Below are 6,525 nucleotides of genomic sequence, written 5' to 3'. Positions count from 1 at the left end.
CTTTTCAATCCACATTGGGTGCACCAGCGAACAGGCTATTATGTCTTAATACCCATAGGTGTGATCTCTTACTACCTGTCATTGTGGCTTACTCACTACCCAGAGCCTGTTTTCTACCTTTGGAGTGAAGTGCAAGAAGTTAGTTGTTCCTTTGAAATTTCCAGGAAACAATTATGATTTAAGAAACTGATTGGCATATGGAGTTAAAAGATCTAACAGTGGGAGCATAGGTAGACTTAATTGGATACAGGGCCGTGATATTGACTGCCCCAGACTTTGTTCTAAAACCCATGAGCAGGATCTCACTCTCTCCTTTCTCTTTGGTGAGAGGAAGAGAGAATGTGGCTTAAGCAGAGTTCCAGCCAAGGGACAGGTATTGGGTGAGGGCTTCATGTAAGGCAGAAAACAATGAGGTTGTAGGAGCAGGAAATACGAACATTAGGCTGGATATCAAGCTCCAAAGGGCCAGAAGTTGAAAAAGTACTAAATCTGAAGTGTCATGATTAAGTTCAGAGCAAAGTTATAGGTAATAATAAGGCAGAGTAATGGCAAGACAAAGTCAAAGTGATTGAAGGGAGCAGAGTAGAAGAAAAAAATGGGTGCTTCTGCAGTCATCATATATATATATATATATATATATATATATATATATATATATCTGTGTCAAAAGTATTCAATCCAAATTAATGTTCTGCCCTTTTCTATTGTCCTTTCTCATTTATATTTCCCTTCTGTATACAATATGAGCTGTTCTCTTATTCATATTTTCAGCTATTTCTATTCCTTCACGCACAGTCCTTCCTTGTTACAGTCTTAGAGGCAACTTGATTGACCTAACATCATTTGTTTTGTGTATGTGTGCGCACGCACTCGTATGTGTATGTGTGTGTTGTGCATTTGTTGTTTTATTTGATTATGATTTTGTGTATGTCTATGTTTAATTTTCTACATCTTTCTTCCCCCTCTCCTTCAACACTTATCTCTTTTCTATCCTACTATGTCACTTCACTTTCTTTTTTTAAATTTTTATTTTATTGTAAAGATGCTGCACAGAGGGGCTACAGTTACATGAGTAAGGTAATGAGTACATTTTTTGTTGAACATTGTTACCCTCTCCTTTGTTTTTCTCCTACTATTCATTTCCTCCCCCTCACTTCACTTTCTTATTAAGCTTAGTTGCTAGCTCTTCTTTCCCTATATAGCCATACACCTTGTATTAGTCACTGGTGTAATCACTGCATCTCCTAACGGCTTCCCAGATCATGGAAATACATCTTTCCTTCTCTATTCATGTAAAGATACCAGGGCAGTAGTAGTGACTGGTCTTTCTTAGGGACTGCTGACATACAAGGCTACGTTTATCAACTGCAATAGCTTTTGCAGGCAAGCTTTCCTACTCTGAGTGGAGAAGAGGTCAATATATACATTTTTGTCATTTCAATTGACTTTTTGAATATAGTCACACCCCTCCAAACTAGTAACCGGAAAACATACAACTCAGCCACTAGTCAGCCTTACATAATCTCTGAAAAATCATTGCTTATAAAATGACAGGAAATTGAAACCTCCATCTAAAAGCTTAGTCCCAGAGACGTAGATCACAGTGAGAATAACACTAAATTCATGAATAAAGATAGCAACAAGTCTCCTTCAAAAGTCAATATCTCCACAAAAAAGTGTTTACATGATAATAAAGAAGAAATTTCAAACAAAAAATTGAAAGAAATGATAAGAATTAATAAAATTAAAGATATATATTAAGAGATATATAAAGTAAAATAGGATATAAACAAAATGTAATCAAGCTCACAGAGAATCCAAACAAACAGCTAAATGAAACAAAAAAGATAATGTGAAATATAAAAGAAAACTTCAATTAAAACACAAAGAACCTAGAAGAAAAATGACATTGAAGTCTTAGAAATGAAGAGGTAAATAGCCCAAGTAAAAGTTTTATCAAAATTCTAGATAATAGGGCTAGGAAAGTGGCTTAGTGCTAGAGGGCTTGCCTAGTAGGCATGAAGCCCTGGTTTGATTCCTCAGTACCACACAAATAGAAAAAGCTGGAAGTGGCACTGTGGCTCAAGTGGTAGAGTGCTAGCCTTGAGTAAAAAAAAGCTCAGGGACAGTGCCCAGGCCCTGAGTTCAAGCCCCAGGACTGGCAAAAAGAAAAAAAAATCTAGATAATAAACAGAACAAGTTGAGAACAAAGCATCAACGATTGAAGTAAAGCAGAGAAATTAGATCAATCACTTAAATAGACATTGACATAGGGTGGGCCCTGGTTGCTTATACCTGTAATCCGAGGTTGTATTTTAGGACATAAAGCAAGTTTTAGCAAACACGATGATATTGAAATTACTCTCTGAACGCTATCAGACCCGAGAGGAGTAAAACTAGAACTCAAAAGCAAAAAACAAACAAAACCTTAAAAAAAAATTCAAACACACTGAGAGTGAACAGCACATTGTCAAAGGACATGTAGGTTATTAACAAAAACAAGAGGCAAAGTCCAAAAACTACTTAAAATCCAATGAAAGTGGAAGCACACCCTATCAGAAACTTTAGGAAAAATGGGTCAGTTCACACATGATCATCTGCAAAGGCCCCCACACTCTAAGACACAATGCACCCTAAATTAGTGATCAGATAGTCTATGTCCCCAGTAAGTCCTCGATATAAGGTGAGCAAGAGGTGAAGGGTTGTCACCATTTAACCTTATCCCTCTACAACCTACTTCTTGCCCCCCCCCCCAATGATAGTTTTTTGAGCATCTGGAGGCTCTGGTCCTCAAAACACACTACTTCTACTAGGAGGTTTATTATTATCAACCCCATTGAATTTCCAGCTACAAATTCTGCTCAGACACAGGCATCCTGTGCCAATAGATTAGCAGGGAACACACTAAAGGGAAGTTGAACTCATTCATAAGGAGGAAATAACACTTACTTTTCATAATGGAGGAAACAATAGATTTCCCACCCAGTGGTTCCAAAGTGACATCTGTTGGTGCATCTGATTATGATTCTTTGCTTGGCCAAATGTGAATCTGTCTCTTGAATCATCTCCTAGATCCATCAATGCGCTTGCTTGGAGAATCTGGTTTTAGCAACCAGAACCTTGCTAAGTCAGTTTAGCAAGAACTCCTTGCTTCCGGTATCTGGTCCCTCTGTACCTATGATTAGGTTCCTTTCCCTCTACTCTCTCTCCCTCAGGAGAGATGAGGTGGACATCTAATCACTCTAGCCTGTCTTTGGCAAGTATCCTGTTAGGTCACTTTAGCCAGAAATCCCTCTCATAAATCTCATATTTCCTTTTAGTAATTTTCCTTCCACAATGGCTATAATTCCCACTAGCTCATATGGTACTTGGAGGTGAGACCAATCTCCCCCACAGCAAAATCCCATTCCCTGGTCCCTGTACCTATTGCGATAGCACTGGATAAAGTCTGCCTTATTGTCTTTCAACAGGTGTTACTGAATACATTTTTCTTTAATACTTCCCCTTGTTTTTTGTTGTTGTTGCTGTTGTTTTGGATCTTTGAGGCAAGATCTTGCTTTGCAGCTCAGCATGGTTTTGAAATCCTGATGCTCTGGGCTCTACCTCTGAGTACTGGGATTGCAGATAAGTGCTACCACACTGGCTCTTGCTTTTTATTTGTTTGTTTTGCTTTTTTCTTTTCTTTTCTTTTTGACAGTCTTGGGGCTTGAACTCAGGGTGTGAGCACTGTTCCTGAGTTTCTTTTGCTCAAAGCTAGCACTCTACCACTCGAGCCACAGCACCACTTCTGGTTTTTTCTGAGTGGTTTATTGGAGATAAGCATTCCATGGGAGTTCCCATGCCCAGGCTGGCTACAAAACCGTGATCCTCAGATCTCAGCCTCCTGAATAGCTAGGATTACAAGTGTGAGCCAGCAGAGCCTAGTCCCTTGTTCATTTTTTAATGGAAAATAAACAAATGCAGCTGCCATAATTTGGAAGGACATTGGGAATAAGGGACCGAGACCGCCAGGGAAGAGAGACAGTGGGCTAATAATAAGGAAAACTTAGAGTGAGTAGCAGAAAGGCAACAATGGGTATAGGCGAGCCCTTAGACAAGCAGAGATGCTGGCAGATAAAGTTCCTACCACTAACCTTCGTCTTATAAACAGACCAATCAGAACCCTGTGGCACTGAGAAAGTAGCACCAGTGGTAGAGTACTTACCTGGCAGGTACTGAAGCACTGGGTTCAATCCCTAGCATGGGGTGGGGTAGAATGGCGCAACAACATCGCTAACTGGGTATAGTAGCACATACCTATAAGCAATCTGTAAACTAAGAGGAGGTTAAGACAGGATAATTGGCATGTTCAACGCCAGCCAAAACCACATAGGAATATGCTGTTCCTCCCCCTACCCAGAAAAACTAACAAACTTTGGGGGATAAATATCCCCCCAAAGAATCAGAGTGTGGTGATCATGAACTATGGTGTTTGCTGTGTTATGCTACTCCTAGCACCTGCCACTAAGGAGGGACTCTTTCTTTCAGCACCTGAGAGGGGCGGAAAGGAGAAGGGCTCTCTGTTGAATTCCCGAGGAATTGTCCTTGGGAGAAGGAAGCTGCCCCAGTACAGCACCTAGAGCAACCCATATCTCAAGACCAGTCAGGGGATTCCCAGGCCTAAACATTCCTTACATTGTTTGTTATGGTGCTTCTTCATTAGCTTCCTCTCCGTCCAATTCCTTATTGTTGTTGCTTCTAACAATGATCCGTGTACTTCTTATTCCAGTCCAGAGGTCTCCGGTTCTCTTGAGGAATCTGACCTCAGCGATCAACTTACTTCTCTCAATTCATTTAGCATGTACCTACTTCTTAGACTTATTATTTCTGTGGTTGTTACCATCGGACTGATATTACATAAATTAATTAGAAAAACAAAAGCTGCCTTTTGTTTCTATGGACACCAGAAATGATCAGAGACCAGCAGGCCCTCAGAAAGAGTCCATCTCCACATCCTGTAAGACACACATGGCTCATTTAATGGTAGTGTCTGGCAAGGACTGGTAGGAAAGATGATGCATGACAAAACCAGGGTGACATCAGAACAGCCTTGGCATGACTGACCACACGGTCCCTAACCGCCATTACCCTGAGGACAAGGTCATCTCCTACCCCAGGTACAAGATGCTCAAAGCATAATTTTAAATATATGAAATAGGGTTAGTCTTGAAAGGGGAGAAGCTGAAGGGTAAACAAGTGACAGGTTGAAGGTGAACAAGTGACAGGTTGAAGAATGATAGGGAGAGTGAAAGAGAGCTCATTGCAGACTGAGGAGAAAATTTCAGACTCCAGCACTTGGGCTTAAACAATTCTACAATTATTTGGATTGGGAAAGGAGTAGAGCTGGAGGTCACTAAAATTATTGGCATAAAACTAGCTTACTAACCAGCTCATCACAGCAATGTTAAAATCCATTCCCTCATTCATTCATTCATCAATTATTTGTTCATTCGACAAACCATTGTTGCTGTACGCTGTGTTCCATCGACATGCGCACCGTGGAACTGTGGTACTGAAGAAACATTATCTAGTACATACAGTGAACAAGAAAGCAGGTTAGGGTAATGATTTTAGATTTGATACTACCTGGGATTCGAATCCAAGGTAATTAAAACACTTAATTACCTCATTTATAAGATATTCACCCATTTTTACTTCAATTCCCCCAATAAAAAAGTAATAGTACCTATTTCATATTGGTTGTTATGAATGGGCCAATTACTATAAAGGTTTAGAACAATACTTGAAATATAGTAAGCACTTGATAATTATTAGCTATTAAAATATAAACAGATACCTGTCTTAACGCTAGGTAGAGAGATTGCTCTAAAGAGTAGTGATATGCAGGGCCCCATTGGCTCAAGCCTGTAATCCCTGCTACTCAGGAGGCTGAGGTCTGAGGATTAAGGTTCAAAGCCAGTCTGGAAGGGAAAGTCTGTGAAATTAATCACCAGAAAACTGAAAGTGAAGCTGTGACTGAAAGTTACAGAGTGCTAGCTTTGAGCAAAAAAGTTTAGGGATAGTACCCAGGCCCTGAGTTCCATGGTGGACAAAAAACAAAAATAAAAAAGTAGGGATAAAATATGGTGGACTTATTTTAGATCAGGGTCCAGAGAAGGAAGTCCTCTTGCTAAATGGTGAAATCTGTACAAGGATCTGACCCGTGTGAGAGAAAATGCCATGGAGAAGTCTGTGCAAAGAGTAGTTAAGGTAGCAAGAACAAAGGTCTGCAAGAAAGAAAGACAGAGCCAAAGGGGAATCAAGATGTATCTTATTAGGCTTATGTTTTAAAAGAAAGAACATAGTGTCTGTAACTATATATATAGTAGCATTATGTGAAGTTCAGAGTAAAATGAAAATACAGACATTGGGCTGGGAAGGTGGCTCAGAGGTAGAGCGCTTGCCTTGCATGCATGAGGCCCTGGGTTCGATTCCTCAGCAAAAAGAAAAAAGCCGGAAGTGGCGCTGTGGCTCAAGTGGTAGAGC

This window comes from Dipodomys ordii, unplaced genomic scaffold, assembly GCF_000151885.1.
Source record: "Dipodomys ordii isolate 6190 unplaced genomic scaffold, Dord_2.0 Scaffold97, whole genome shotgun sequence".
NCBI lineage: Eukaryota > Metazoa > Chordata > Mammalia > Rodentia > Heteromyidae > Dipodomys > Dipodomys ordii.
Note: the sequence above shows the minus strand (reverse complement) of the source record.